This window comes from Capra hircus, chromosome 3 (genome assembly GCF_001704415.2).
Source record: "Capra hircus breed San Clemente chromosome 3, ASM170441v1, whole genome shotgun sequence".
Lineage (NCBI taxonomy): Eukaryota > Metazoa > Chordata > Mammalia > Artiodactyla > Bovidae > Capra > Capra hircus.
Genome location: NC_030810.1, coordinates 32,773,151 through 32,789,979, shown reverse-complemented (window position 1 = coordinate 32,789,979; position 16,829 = coordinate 32,773,151).

Here is a 16,829-nt window from a genome sequence, read left to right as displayed (position 1 = left end):
CAGCTGCTGAGTCGTGTCTGATTCTTTGTTACCCCGTGAATTGCAGGCTTCCCTGCCCTTCACTATCTCCCAGAGTCTGCTCAAACTCATGTCTGTGAGTTGGTGATGCCATGCAACCATCTCATTCTCTGTCATCCTCTTCTCCTCTTGCCCCCAATCTTTCCCTGCATCAGGGTCTTTTCCAGTGAGTCAGCTCTTCACATAATGGCCAAAGGATTGGAGTTTAAGCTTCAGCACCAATGAAGCTTCAGCTTCCAATGAATATTCAGAGTTGATTTCCTTTAGGATTGACTGGTTTGATTTCCTTGCAGTCCAAGGCACTCTCAAGAGTCTTCTCCAGCACCATAGTTCAAAAGCAACAATTTTTCAGCACTCAGCCTTCTTTATGGTCCAACTCTCACATCCATACATGACTACTGGAAAAATCATAGTTTTGACTGTACAGAACCTTTGTTGGCAAAATGATGTCTCTGCTGTTTTAATACGCTGTCTAGGTTTGTCATAGCTTTTCTTCCAAGAAGCAGGCATTTTTTAAATTTTGTGGCTGCAGTCACCATCCATAGTGATTGTGGAGCCCAGGAAAATAAAACCTGTAACTGTTTTCTACTTTTTCCTCATCTATTTGCCATGAGGTGATGAGACTGGATGCCCTGATCTTCGTTCTTTGAATGTTGAGTTTTAAGCCAGCATTTTCACTCTCCTCTTTCACCTTCTTCAAGAGGTTCTTTAGTTATATCATTTATATAGGCTTAATTCATTTTTATTTATTATACGTTTTAAAGGTTACTTTCCATTTACAGTTATTACAAAATATCAACTATATCCCGTCTTGCACAATACATCCTTGAGCCTGTCTTATATCCAACAGTTTGTTTCTCTTACTCCCCACTCCTGTACTGCCCCTCCCCACTGCTGGTAACCACCAGTTCTCTGTATCTGTGAGTCTGCCTTTTTTTCTTCCATTCACTAGTTTGTTGTGGTTTTTAGATTTCCCATGTAAGTGACATCACATACCATTTGTCTTTTCTCTGATTTATTTCACCAAGCATAATGTCCTCCAAGTCCATCCACATTGCTGAATATGGAAAAAAATTCTTTCCTATGACTGTGTACTCTTTGTATATATGTATGTATATGTATATATATATCACATCTTCTTTATCCATTCATTTGTTGATGGACACTTAGGTTGCTTCATATCTTGGCAACTGTAAATAATACTGCTAAGAACATTGAGGTGCATGTATCATTTTGAATTTGTGCTTTTTTTTCAGATATATACCCAGGAGCAGGGTTTCTGGGTCATATGGTAATTCTGGTTTTTTTTTAAAGCAATTTCTACACTGTTTTCCACAGTGTCTGCAACAATTTACATTCCCACCAACAGTATATGAAAGTTCCCTTTCCTCCACATCCTTAACAACATTCCTCTTTGATGACGGCCATTCTAACAGGTGAGAGGTGATACCTCATTGTGGTTTTGCTTAGTGTTCCCTTGATGATTGGTCATGTTTTTCATCACCAAACCAAAACCTAAGAGTCCTTCTGGATTCCTTCCACTCTTCCATTCTCACATCAAATCCATCAGCATCCAATCCCTTTTTTATCTCCAAAGTGTGTCCTAGAATGTCCACAGTCACTTCCCCATGTCCAAGTCTAAGAATTCACAGTCAGTTCTCTCCTGTACTTTAAAAAAATTAATTAGTTAGTTAATTTTTAAATGAAACAAAGCTGCTTCCAGCCCCGATCCCTGTGGCGAGTCCTTGCCAAACCACGCCTCCATGGGAGGCCCTCCGACACTAGCAGGTAGCTCTGGCTCCGGCTCCTGTGAAGTCACTGCTCCTTTCCTGAGTCTTGGTCCGCAAGGTTTTGTGTGTGCTGGAGTCTGTTTCTCCCCATCCTGTGGAAGGCTTCTAATCAAATCCCGCTGGCCTTCCAGGTGATTCCCTGGGGACGCCCAGTTCCTTTGTTGGGTCCCCAGGCTGGGAGCCTGACATGGGTTCAGAACCTTCACAGAAGTAGGAGAACTGCTTTGATATCATTGTTCTCCAGTTTGTGCACCCACCCGACAGGTGTGGGATTTGATTTTACAGTGATTGTCTCCCTCCTACCTGCTTGCTGTGGCTTCTTCTTTGTTTTTGGATATGGGGTATCTTTTTTTTGTTTATTTTTGGTGGATTCCAGTGTCCTCTTGTCAACGATTATTCAACAGCTAGTTGTGATTTTGGTGCTCTCGCAGGAGGAGATGAGCGCATGTCCTTCTACTCTGCCATCTTGAACCGGAAGCCTCTCCCTATAACATTAACAAGAACTTTTCAAAAGCTTTTTTCATTTTGCCTCTTCAATTCCGCTCAGTTCAGTTGCTCAGTCATGTCCGATTTTTTGCGACCCCATGAATCGCAGCTCGCCAGGCCTCCCTGCCCATCACCAACTCCAGGAGTTCACTCAAACTCATGTCCATCGAGTCGGTGATGCCATCCAGCCATCTCATCCTCTGTTGTCCCCTTCTCCTCCTGCCCCCAATCCCTCCCAGCATCAGAGTCTTTTCCAATGAGTCAATGCTTCACATGAGGTGGCCAAAGTACTAGAGTTTCAGCTTTAGCATCATTCCTTCCAAAGAACACCCAGGGCTGATCTCCTTTAGAATGGACTGGTTGGATCTCCTTGCAGTCCAAGGGACTCTCAAGAGTCTTATCCAACACCACAGTTCAAAAGCATCAATTCTTTGGCGCTCAGCTTTCTTCACAGTCTAACTCTCACATCCATACATGACCACTGGAAAAACCATAGCCTTGACTAGACCGATCTTTGTTGGCATAGTAATGTCTCTGCTTTTGAATATGCTATCAAGCTTGGTCATAACTTTCCTTCCAAGGAGTAAGCGTCTTTTAATTTCATGGCTGCAATCGCCATCTGCAGTGATTTTGGGGCCCAAAAAACTCTTACCCACCTCCAATTTATTTTCCATATAAAGGCCTTATTTTATTTTTTCTTCCAAATTTTTGAGTAATAATTGATATTTGGCAATAAGTTTAAGGTGTTCAGCATAATGCTTTGACTAACATATATAATGAAATGCTATATACCACAATGTTTAGTTAATATCTATTATTCCATATTGATATAAAATCAAAAGGAAAAAAGTTTCCTTGTGATGAAAACTATTAGAACCTACTCTCTTAGAAACTTTTATATGGAGCATATAGCAGTGTTAATTATATTAATTGTGTTGTTCATCTCTGCTGCTGCTGCTGCTGCTAAGTCACTTCAGTCGTGTCCGACTCTGTGCGACCTCCACCATTCCTGGGATTCTCCAGGCAAGAACACTGGAGTGGGTTGCCATTTCCTTCTCCAGTGCATGAAAGTGAATAGTGAAAATGAAGTCACTCAGTTGTGTCCGACTCTTAACGACCCCATAGACTGCAGCCTACCAGGCTCCTCCATCCATGGGATTTTCCAGGCGAGAGGACTGGAGTGGGGTGTCATTGCCTTTTCGGTGTTCATCTCTAGTACTTATTTATCTTATAACTGCAAGTTGATACAGTATAATTAGGGTAGGCTAACTGTTGTCGGAGAAGGCAATGGCAACCCACTCCAGTACTCTTGCCTAGAAAATCCCATGGATGGAGGAGCCTGGTGGGCTGCAGTCCATGGGGTTGCAAAGAGTCAGACATGACTGAGCCACTTCCCTTTCATTTTTCACTTTCATGCATTGGAGAAGGAAATGGCAACCCACTCCAGTGTTCTTGCCTGGAGAATCCCAGGGACGGGGGAGCCTGGTGGGCTGCCGTCTCTGCGGTCGCACAGAGTCGGACACAACTGAAGCGACTTAGCAGCAGCAGCAGCAACTGTTGTAGCAAAGGGATCCAAAAATATATAACAGTTCATACACAATAGTTATGACTTAAATGACCAAATATATCAGCATGGTAGCCCCTGCTACCTCTAAGGAGTCATTAAGACCTTGTTAACACATGGTTTCAAAGATATGCTAGGTTGCATTTCCTGGAAGCAGACCTTGAAACCAGGATTTATATGAAAGTGATCTATTAAAAGTTTTCCTGGGAAAAATTTTGATATAGAAATGGAGAAGTGGGACCATGCGTGGAAGGAAATTAAGCAAGGGTGTGATATCAAGCAAGGTACCAGGGAGATAACTTTAGCCTAACCCTGTAAGAGAATATCTAAAGATGCCATAGCCCCCACCCTACAGGTGCCCCATCAGGAGACAGGAGCTGGAGTATGTGAGTCCATGCCTGTCATTCATTGGCAAAGGCCTGCCTCTAGGGAGACATACCTTCCCAGGTACTTCTAGCAACCTGTGTGTGCAGGCAGAGGGATTCTGATACCCTGAGGGCCGTCCACTGATTAGGGGCTGCAGGTGCTGGCATTTGGGAGAGAAAGAACACCCAGAGTTGGTGTGCAGGAAAGTGATAAATGGATCCAGGGGCACGTGGGTGGAGCCCTGACTGCAGCTGCTGCACAAAGGCATCCCAGGAGCTTCTTGCCCACAAGAAGCAGCAGGAATGGAGAGTGTACATGGGCCCATGTTCACTTACAGTGCACTGGCTGTATCTTCTGCTCACAGGTGGCATGGCTGTATCTAACTACAAGGGAGGCTGGCAAGGGTGGTACAGCCCTGAGCCCCAGAACACAGGCCTTCTAGCACAGATGAATAGTGGAATAGCACTCTGAATAGTGGAATAAAGTTCCAGCCTCCCTACCAGGACCTGCAAATCTCTCCAGGCCTGCTTCTCAGCCCATGCCACCTGCTACTCTCATTGCATCCCACCCTATTTCAGCTGCACCAGGCACTGCTTTATCCTATGCTGGGCTTTATTAGCACAGAGTGTTGAGAAGATTAGCAAAAGCTTTTGGCCTAGAATTGCAGTGTTTTATGATGTTGATAAAAGTGTTCATTTGACCTTTGAATACAGGTATTTGATGGATGGCCATAAAGTGGATAATGAAACAACTGGTCACTTTTAGTGGAGGCTGTGTGAACCATAGCTAGCCTCAGATAAACGCACAAAAACAAGAGAGCCATGCTTCTCTGTGGGCAGCCCAAAGTGGACAGACACTCTGGGCCATCTGCATCACTGCATCATTACTACTGCAAAGGCAGAGCCTCTGACCCTGGCCTGGCTTCCTCTGGCCACCAGCTGGTAGCATAACCTTGGGCAAGCTAGTTAACCTATACTTGCCTTGCTTTCCTTATCTGTAAGTCAGGGCTAATAATTGTTTCTGATTCATGAAATTGTTGGGAAGGTTAAATGGGTTAATACAATAGAAAATGCTAAGCTCTTGAGATGGTTGGATGGCATCACTGACTCAATGAACATAAGTTTGAGCAAACTCCTAGAGAGAGTGGACAGAGGAGCCTTGCATGCTGCAGTCCTTGGGGTCACAAAGAGTCAGACACAGCTTAGTGACTGAATAACAACAAAGCTCTTGATAACTTAGATTATTACTGTTAGGGAGCCCACAGTCTACCCAGACAGGCTCCTCTCCGGCTCCCCTGCCCTGTCACTGAAGTGAAACTCTGAAGGACATTCACCTGTTGGCAATTTCTTTTCTTCTACTTCTTGCAACAGCTCTCCAGGCTAAGGGATATTTGGGGGTAACAAATAAAAACAAGCTCCTATAGACCATGAAACTTGTGTGTACATGCATCTCCCTAGTCATTGGCACAACTTAAATCAAAATTACATTAGAATAGCTCCGGCATTAGTAGGAATCTGCTATTACCCTGGGAAGAGGGGTGACCCAACCCCTTTCTTTATCATCCTAAGAGTATCCCAGGCTTACACAGCCCCACTGTAGATTAAAAGAGACCCAAGAGAAAAATAAATAAGATATATAGTATGTCAGATGGTGAACATGATTAGGGGAAAAGCAGAAACGATGGCTAGGGAGTTGGGAGGATTAAGGGAAAAGTGAGAGTAAACTATATCTTCCAATTATGATGTGCTCTCTGTAAGATAAGCTTAGGTAGGTGACTGTCAATCCATTTTTGTATTGATAAGCCATAAGCAGACATAGGACCTGAAATGCTGCCCATATCTTTTCCCAGAGTTGCCATTTTCCTTAGCCCACTTGTCACTTGAAAACAAAGTTCATGTTGCCCCATTGGCCAGGGGTTTGCTTTTCTTTCATTCCGCCAGGTCCTAGGGCTGGTTCTATCTTTGTGTGTCTCACAACTCCAGTAGGTGCCGTCCTCCTAGACTACGATGGCAGCCCTGAACTGGGCACACCCTCACTAGCTCAGTGTTGGATGCAAAGCGCACATGTTTTAGAGTCATACGGTTTAGGATGTGAATTCTGATTCTCATGATTCATGTGACCTTTTATGCATTATAAATCGGCTTGTATGCATAACCTAGCTTCTCAGGGCCTCAGTTTCTTCATCTTCAAGAGGGTGAAAATACCCATCTTACAGAGTTGGCTTTGAAGGACTCTAGGGAGTATAGGTGAAAAACCTAGATAAGTGCCAGCCAACATCACAGCCCTTCAGGATTCTGGTTGTCAATTGCCATGTAAGAAATCACCCTAACACTTACTGGCTTAAAGCAGAAAAGACCATTTCTTTGCTTGTGATTCTGTAGTTGAGACAGGGTTCATTGGAAACAGCTCCTGTTTCTCTGTGTGGTATTGGTTGGGATAGTTTATCTGAGGCTTGAGGATCAAAGACAGCTTCTTTCACATGACTTATACTGCAGTCGGGTGTCTGGACTAGGTGGTGGGTGGTTCTCACTGCCCCTGAACCCCTCCCCCAACCCAGTCCCTCTCTGTAACCTTTCATCTAGTACAGCCTCTTCCTTTTTACATGCTGTCCCTCTCCCCTCTCAAGTAAGGTGATCAGACTTCTTAACATGACATCTTAGAGCTCCCAAGAATGCAAAAATAATCCCACCATGCCTCTAAATCCCATGCAAAACTAAATTCCAGGCCTGGCACCAGCATAGTGTCACTTCTGCCACATTCTGTTGATGAGAGTAAGACATGAGGTTCAAGGGGGAGTAGACTCTCCTTGTTGGTTGGAGAAGCAGCATGCATAGGCAAGATGGAGGGGATTGTTGCAGGATCATTGTGTGGATAATCGTTCACACTAAGTGGCTCTTTCTTAATGTTATTGGACTGATATGGGGGAGAAGGGACAGGGACTGTAAAATCACATCACCTTTCAGACAAAAAGCAAGCCCTCAGGCCCAGGAGAACTCAGGTCAGCTAGATAGAGTGAACTAAAGAGCCTCTTGATGAAAGTGAAAGAAAAGAGTGGAAAAGTTGGCTTAAAGCTCAACATTCAGAAAACTAAGATCATGGCATCCGGTCCCATCACTTCATGGGAAATAGATGGGGAAACAGTGGAAACAGTGGCAGACTTTATTTTTCTGGGCTCCAAAATCGCTGCAGATGGTGATTGCAGCCATGAAATTAAAAGACGCTTGCTCCTTGGAAGGAAAGTTATGACCAACCTAGACAGTATATTAAAAAGCAGAGACATTACTTTGCCAACAAAGGTCTGTCTAGTCAAGGCTATGGTTTTTCCAGTGGTCATGTATAGATGTGAGGGTTGGACTATGAAGAAAGCTGAGCACTGAAGAATTGATACTTTTGAACTGTGTTGTTGGAGAAGACTCTTGAGAGTCCCTTGGACTGCAAGGAGATCCAACCAGTCCATTCTGAAGGAGATTAGTCCTGAGTGTTCGTTGGAGGGACTGATGTTGAAGCTGAAACTCCAATACTTTGGCCACCTGATGCAGAGAGCTGACTCATTTGAAAAGACCCTGATGCTTGGAAAGATTGAGGGCAGGAGGAGAAGGGGACGACAGAGGATGAGATAGTTGGATGGCATCACTGACACAATGGACATGGGTTTGGGTGGACTCTGGGAGTTGGTGATGGACAGGGAAGCCTGGCTGCTGTGGCTCATGGGATTGCAAAGAATCAGCCACGACTGAGTGATTGAAGTGAAGATAGAGTAATGTCCTTGGATTTCCTCTTTGGGATGGGAAGACATTATTTCTGGGCTAAGTGCTACTAGAAAAAAAACTGTAACTTACAAATGTCCAGCACTTTTCTCTAATTCCTTTTTCATTTTCTCTTTCAAACTGTGGGGTCTGGTAGACAAGAACCAAGTCACTGATATTTAATTTGGAGAAACTTCTTTATTAGTTGTCTATTATTGCATAGCAAATTATCCCCAAACTGAATGGTTTCAAGTTGCAACATTTAGTGTCTCACAACTTCTCTAGATCAGGAATCTGGGGATGGTTTAGCTGGGTTTTTGGGTTCTGGGTTCTGGGTTCTGGCTAGGGCTCCAGTATTAGCCAATGCTGGAGTCACCTCCAGGTTAGACTGGAGCAGGACTCATTTTCAGATTCACTCAGTGGTTATTGTTTATTCAGCTACTGGCTGCCAATGAGACTGAGGGCTCAGTTCCCCCTGGCTGTTGGGGAGAGATGGCCCTTGTTCCTTACCATGTGTGGGCCCCTCCATAGGTAGCTCACTTCATCAGAGCAAGCAAGCAAGAGAGCCAGGGATAGCGAGTGACTGCCAGCAAGACAGAAGTCACATTTGGAAGCAAATGGCTGGAGCAACCATCTATCATTTTTGCTGTATTCTGTTTGTTAGAAGCAGTTGCTAGAGCCTGGCTACAGTCAAATGGAGGGCATGACACTGGTGCATGCAGTCCTGGAGGGATTACGGTGGTCTCACAAGGATTCCAACACTTACCCTTCTTCAGCAATTTTAGAGTCTTTGAATTTCACTCTATACCTGAATGTCACAGCATCGTGTGTGTGGGTTCTAATTAGGGTGACTGTGTGTCCCCGTTTTCTGGATTAGGCCCAGGCTGAGTGAGTTGTTTTTTTTTTTTTTTGAAGGTCTTCCCTGGTGGCTCAGTGGGTAAAGCGTCTGCCTACAATGCAGGACACCCGGGTTCGATCCCTGGGTCAGGAAGATCCCCTGGAGAAGGAAATGGCAACCCACTCCAGTGCTCTTGCCTGGAAAATCCCATGGCCTGAGAAGCCTGGTAGGCTACAGTCCATGGGGTCGCAAAGAGTAGGACACGACTGAGTGACTTTCCCTTCCCTTCCCTTCCTTCCAAGCATACAATAACAATGAAAAAAAAGAGTGAAAGTATTAGTCACTCAGTCATGTCTGACTCTTTGCAGTCATGGACTATAGCACGCCAGGCCTCTGTCCATGGAATTCACCAGGCAAGAATACTGGAGTAGGTAGCCATTCCCTTCTCCAGGGAATCTTCCCAACCCAGGCATTGAACCCAGGTCTCCTGCTTTGCAGGAAGATTCTTTTACTGTCTGAGCTATCAGGGAAGACACATAACAATGCTTGAATATATATATATTTTTAAGTCAGTAGAAATTTCTTCATTTTAAGGCAGATAAACTTTTTCATTCTTGACTGATGCAACAGAAATTTATAGAGTGCTTTTCAGGTGCCAGGGTTATAAAGCAGAATAAAAATAACCATCCTTTTCCTTGAAGAGGTCAGATGAGAACAGGCACGCTATTAATACCATGTAAAAATGGTATGAGAGGAAAGCCCAAGGTATCCCATAATCAGAGAGAGTGATACTGGACTGTTCTGAAAGATGAATAGGAGTTGGTTGGATGAAGAATAGTGCAGTGAGAAACAAGTGGTATATTAAAACAGGACCATTGAATGAGGATTTTTCCCAAAGGTGAGAATGTAAGAAAACCAGAAGGAAGAGGGTAGGCATGTGGTACTCAGCTAATACCACCCAGCCCCTGAGATGAACAAAGTAAGTAAAGCACTAGTCACTCAGTCATGTCCGACTCTTTGTGACGCTATGGACTGTGGCCCACCAGGCTCCTCTGTCCATGGAATTCTTGAGGCCAAAATACTGGAGTGGGTTGCCATTTCCTTCTCCAGGGGATCTTCCAGCCCCAAGGATCAAACCCACATCTCCTGTGTCTCCTGCATTGCAGGCGGGTTCTTTACCTGCTGAACTATCAGGGAAGCCAAGATGAAAGGAGGCTGCAGTTACCAGAATTGGGAGCTGTATAGCCTTGGTCTCCTTGAGAGATAAGAATCTTCTGTAAAGGATTCAAGCCAGCTCTCATTAGACATTTTAGGAAAGAGCCAGGGGAATAAATACTCGACATCATTCCCTTCTTTGTCTTCATTCCCTGCCAAACCCAGCTGGAAACCAGAGGATCCGAGGACTCTCACTGTGACCCAGATAGATCCGCCTCCAGGGCCGCAGGGCAGCGTGAAAAGGTTGAAAGTGGGCCTGAAAGGACAAACAGAATCTGGCTGATTCAACAGAGTTAGACAAACCCATTCCAGAGAAAAAGGTGCTAGTAAATTGAGAGAGATGTGAAATGTCTGGATACTTTGGTCTGCAGTGAAGAAAGTGAAAATGAAAGTTGATCAGTTGTGTCTACTCTTTGTGAGCCCATGGACTATGCAGTCCATGGAATTCTCCAGGCCCGAATACTGGAATGGGAAACCTTTCCCTTCTCCAGGGATCTTCCCAACCCAGCGATTGAACCCAGGTCTCCCACATTGCAGGCAGATTCTTTACCAGCTGAGCCACCAGGGAAGCCCAAGAATACTGGAGTGGGTAGCCTATCCCTTCTCCACAGATCTTGACACAGGAATCAAACCAGGGTCTCCTGTATTGCAGGCAGATTCTTAACCACCTAAGCCACATGGGAAGCCCTTACCATATCCTAGGGGATATGGAGGTAAGGAAGAAATAGTCCTGACTTTTAGGAGATTATAATTCTGAATGCTTAGGTCACCTAGATCAGGACTGTTCATGATAACTTGCATTCAAATCACCCACCTGCTCTCTTGTTAAAATGCAGATTCTGCCTCTGGTCCTGGAGTCTGGCTAGTGATTCTGCATTCCTAACTTTCTCACAGATGATGTGGATGCTGCTGGTCTGTGGACCATACTTTGAGAAACAGAGTTTACAGGGTCAGATTCAACACACACACACACACACATACACACACACACTCACACACCCTTTTATCAGTACTTGCAGCGATGATAATTTGAAGCAGAGGGAAGCTCTCTTTAGCAATTCCAACTTTAGGAGACAGAAAGCAGAAGGGGAAAACCATATGTCCTAATATTTAATTGAATTGCAGCTTCTAAGGCCTGGCATTCTGCTCCAGAGTCTAAACCTCCGCTTGTTTGGGCTGAGCAGGACATTGTTTTTCTGCCCCTTGGATAAATCCCATTATGAGCTTTGATCAAAGCAAACCTTTCCCTTTGAGGCTTAGGGCACATGTTAATGGCTTTGTTACTCGCATGTATCTGCATATATTTGCAAAGCAATTCAGCTGCTTCTGAGAGGGAGGGGGGTGGCATGTGGTTGAGCCTAGGGTTTAAACATCTCTCTAAAGCTTAGTCCTTAGCATCCCAACTTAAAGGAAATGCAGCATCAGAGAGCCGGAGTTTTCAGCTGCTGAGCTGGTTGGGTATTCCGAGCTCCTAGCGCTTCATGGGTGATCTTTGCCATGGAGAATTTTGCCCCATTTCAGGTCCTGCACCTTCCCTTTCTCATCCACCTTACCTTGCTGCCCAAGTGTTAAAACACTTCTCTGCACAGGGAGCTCTCCTACCGAAGACTTTCCATTGTTTCATTGTATCTATAGCTTCTGCCTCCCTTCCACTACCTTCCTGAGGTCTCACCAAACTGAAGCATTGCTTATTTTCTCGAAGCAGTATAAATTCCCTCCTTTAAGGCTTTACTCACATTGTCACCTTCATAAGATGCCTTTTCAGTTTTCTTGCTCATATTCATCCTTCAAATGAAAAGCATCTGTCACTTAGCTGTGTCCAACCCTTCGTGACCCTGTGGACTATAAAACCCACCAGACTCCTCCTCTGTCCATGGAATTCTCCAGGCAAGAATACTGGAGTGGGTAGCCATTCCCTTCTCCAGGAGATCATCCCAACCCAGGGAAACCTTGATCAAATCCTACTTTCTCCAGGGCGCCTTCTCAGGACTTCCTACTTGAGGAAATTCTTTAGTCTTCTGAACTCCCTTAGCATTTTATCCATAACTGTTTTTTCTTAATTGTATGATGTCGTTTGTGTTGGAGGACTCTCGTGTCATTGCGTGCCTTGGAAGTAGACTATCCATGCCTACTCATATATATGTGTATGTGTGTATACATATGTACTTAATGACATTTTCAGTGAGATGAATGAATGACATGTAAGACAGATGGCTTCTGAACTGTGATTTTATGGCAGCAGATTTCCCCATGCTTTCATTCTTTCAATACATATTTCTTGGGCTCCTCCCCTGTTGCAGGCACAAGGTTCTGGCTGTCCAAAGGTGAACAGAAGAGAGTCCTGGTCCCCCAGGGGCTTTACTGGGGATGGGGCCATCTCCTGTTCTTTGTTTAATTAAGTTGGCTATACTCCAACTAGTTGCTTAATAATAAATGATTTGAAAAATCTGAAAACATCTGATATTTTTACAGATCAGTGACCTGTTAGATGAACAGGCTAAATCTTGTTTAATCTGTGCTTCTGTTCATCAAAGCAGTATTTTGGTGTGGAGTGTGACAGCAAATTGGATTGTACTTTCATTGTGCTATTTGCCTTCCCATCTTAAAAATAATAATAGTATATGTTTATGATGGAAACATTGTAAATTAAGAAAACTGAATACAAACCACTCATAATAATCTCACAAACAATCAGTGATTGTTAACATTTGGCCTTTCGATTTTTTGTTTGTTTTTTGGAATACACACATACAGAAAGTTTGAGTCATCCTTTTTGTACTCTGGTTTTACTTTTTTAAACTTAATATTGCACTTATTGCATACTTTTGCAGGTTGTTAAAAATTCTTTGAAATGATTAAGGTTACATTTAGTATCTTATTGTATGGATATATTATAATTTTAAAACCAATTCCCCATTACTTATAAAAGCTAAAAATTGAGAATAAGTACACTGTGAACATCTTTGTGTATTGTATTTTATTTGATCATTTTCTTAGCATTCTTGAAGTTGAATTAGTGAGCTAAAGGGTATGAACGTTTTTAAATCCTTTCTGTCCCATTTACAAGTTCTTTTTATCAGAGATGGTTAATTATTTTGATCTTCTTTGGATGAGTCTGTTCTCAATTATTAAACACCCTTTTGTAATTAACATGAAATCAGTGGGCTCCAAGCCCCCTCCCTCATTAAGGCACAGCAAGTAGCTTGAAGATGGTTTTGGAGACAATACCCCCACTCATTAGTATCCACACTGCTGGTTAATGCTCCTGCTATTGATTTTTTGTGGTCTTGGGTGATGGATTTTTGCAATAGCAACTGTAAATGAACTTGACATCAAAAATACTTATTTATTGATTTTTAGTGCATACAACCTGCATTTTGATCTTTTAACTAAAATATACTGTAAGTATGTCTTTTGCTTTTTGAAACCCTGGAAGGGCAGCCCATTGAGGCTGCATTGAATTAGTTCGAATCCTCTGCTTCTCATCACTTGCTGAGATAAGGGTTACCCAGCCATGGACCTATCAAGGTCCTGTTTCTCTTCTTGGTCTCTTTCCACTGTAGGAGAAAAAGGAAGTTCATTTTAATTGACCTTAATGCTAGGTAGTGTAACTTCACTTTAATTGAACCTACTTATAAAACTTTCTCACATTTGTATAATGCTCTACAGTTTACAAAGCACCTTCCAGGGCATCGGCTAATTTGATCTTCAAAATCATTCTGTGAGTTAGCTATTCACACCCCTCCTGTTTCATAGATAGAGTAACCGGGACACAGGCTGTTCTAGGTGCTTGAGGTAGTAAGGAGAGAACTTGGGTCTTTGGAGATTTATATATCCAATTTCAAATCAACTTAGCCACTAAGTAGTTGTATGACATAAATTCTTTGAGTATTAGGTTCCTCACTTGTGAAGGGAAGAATACAGTTGATTTTTATTTTTACAAATTCTTTATTTAGGAACACGACTACTTACTAAAATTTATTTGTAATCCCAAACTCTATGCTCACGGCACTTGGGGGTGGTCATTAGCAGAGCAACATGCACAGAGCAACAAAAATCTGAGTTACCGAACACATATATTTCCAGGTGAAGTCCAACAAGGTGAGGCCTTGCCTTCTTGTCTCAGCTCTTATGCTGTGAACAAGTGTCCTTTGCATGGTCTGTTTAGTGCCACGTGTTTTACATTTGTGTGTATTTTTAAAAATATAATTTTGCTGTTTAACATGGCCCCAAGTATAGTGCTGAAGTGCTGTCTGATGTCTTTAGCTCAGGAAGGCTGTGATGGGCTTTATGGAGCAACTATATGGAGTTAGAGAAGTTTCACTGAGGATCGCATTATAGTGCTGTTGGGGTTGTGAGTTCAATGTTTTGAAATCAACACTGTATATTAAATAAGGTGTCTTTAGACAGAAACACACATAAAACAAAATGTGTATTGATTGGTTGATGGAAATGTTATGACCGGAGACTCACAGGAACCTAAACCTGTGCATCCCTTAGGAGCAATGGTTCAACGTTCACATGGCTTTATACAACATCACTGTTACAAATGATAATTGACTATATCTATTTCATGAGATTGCTGTGTATGTTAAGTAAGGACGTGCTTAAAATGCGTAGAATGCTAGTGATCTAAACTGGGAGAGTGTATTCTACCATATGTGGAAACAGAAGCTCAGAGAAGTTGGCTGTCTTATTTAAAATCATTAGACCATAAAATGGCTCAGGTGAGTAGCATCTAAACCCAGTCTGTCTGAATCCAGAAGCACTAGACCTCAAAGCATACTATGTCTAGGAAGAATCCCACATGGGGAAATTAAGTGCTTTTTAGTTCCTTCTGAGTTTGCTCTTCATTTAAACATTTTATCTACATGACTGAATTCTTGAGAACCTCTACCCACCCACCACTCCCATCATTGTGCCAGGCCCAGTGCTAACTACATCCCATCTGGTATCTCTTTCCATCACAAGAGGATCTGATAAAGTGGGCATTTATTGTCATTGTTTCCATTTTAGAGACACAGAGAAGTTATATAAATTCTTCAAAGTTATGGAACTTGGAGAAAGAGCAAGGATATTCTGGTTTTCCTGATTCCAGAGCCTCTGTTCTCATTCTTGGTATTAGAGAGTCCCACATTCTTAAGGATTTTATAGATCAGTACAGATAAGCAAGAAAAGACAAACAAAAACAAAAGACACGCAGAAGGACCAAGAGCTGTCAGCTACAGTTGTCCCCTACCTATGCAAGGACATTAAAAATTTGGTAATGTCTATCATCATTATATAAAGAAAAGTAATCTTAAATCATAATAGTATAAAGAACTTTACTTCAGATTTGGAAAAATCTAACGCAGTCGTCTTTATTCACCTTTATGAGAACCTCACCACGGTGACTTCTTTTTCTCATCACACCCAGAACAGGGCTGCTGTCCTTGTCACAGACGAGCGCCCCTTGGCAGCCACAGCTCTGTACTGTATTCTACATTATTTCGCCCGATCTAGGCCTGGGAGCATTGTCATGCGTCCAGGGCAGTGGATTAGATCAAATGGCATCTAAAATCACGTTGTAAATTCCAAGGATGACTTTAGCATTTGGCCCATTTCTCCTTCCAGCCCAGAGACAGAGGGGAGGCCGAGTCCAGTGCACTGGCTGTGAAGTCAGTGGCCGCTGGTCTATCAATCTTGTCCTCGACAGGAGCAGGCACCTTGAGAATTGACCTCCAGAAAAAAGAATGAATGCTTAGCGGTGGCAAATAAGTTGCTCTAACTATTGGGAAACAGAGCACACACATAAATCTCCTGTGGATCTATATTCCTTAAGGAAATTAATCAGGGGAGAGAGGCAACCCATGGAATGTGAGGGCATAACTCCTGGGCTTTCTCTCTCTCCCCTCTCCCCAGCCCAGGTGGATACTCATCCAAAGTGGAAATGGCTATGAGATAAGTTAGCTTGAGGACGCTCTCACTTTTCTACTTATTCATGAATCAGGAACCTTTCATTGTCCAGGTGGTCGGTGTTTCATGCTGAGTTCGTGGTCTCTGAAGGAGAAGATTTAACTCTGGAATCAAAGACGGGTGTCAGTCTTTCAGAGCTTTATGTAGATATTTCTTTGAATTGAAAGTGACAGAAAAAACGTCTGACATAGACATCAGAATCGGGTAGGAGAGGACCCACCCTCCCTAGTTTAAGCAGGGTCTTATGTACTCCCCAGCTGGCTGCTGAGAATAGATGAAAAGAATACCTCAAGGTTTGTAAAAGTTCCACCAGACCCTTTCCCAAGGCATACGTCCTGAGATAAGCTTGGCACAAGATGAGCCAGGGAGAACGGTTCCCGCTGTGTTCTCTGGGCTCGATATGCTGTTGCTGTGTGATCAGGGGTGCGATTTGAGAAACAGGTCCCCAGGAAAGATTTCTTACAATTATAATCATTAACATTGAGCCTAAGAAGAGCATTTCCCGAGTAAGACATTGTGCTGATCAGTCATTAGTTCTAGACCTAAAGAAAGGCCAGTTCTCAGACAAGACACGTTGTTGCACAAGGCTTAAGAAAAGCATGAGAGAGAACATTCACCTCCTCCTTAAAGGGCCTCAGAGTGACTGTCCAAGCTTTAACTCTCTCACAGGCCTGTGCTTATTTGCTAGAACACTGATATAATAATAAGGAGCTAATAACTAGTACAGCTTATTAAGTAAATATGATACATTTTGATGACATGCTAAGTTCTTGGCATATTTAATCTTCCTAACAGCCTCATGAAGTTATACCATCAGCATCTTCACTTACAGATGAAGAAGTGAGACTCTG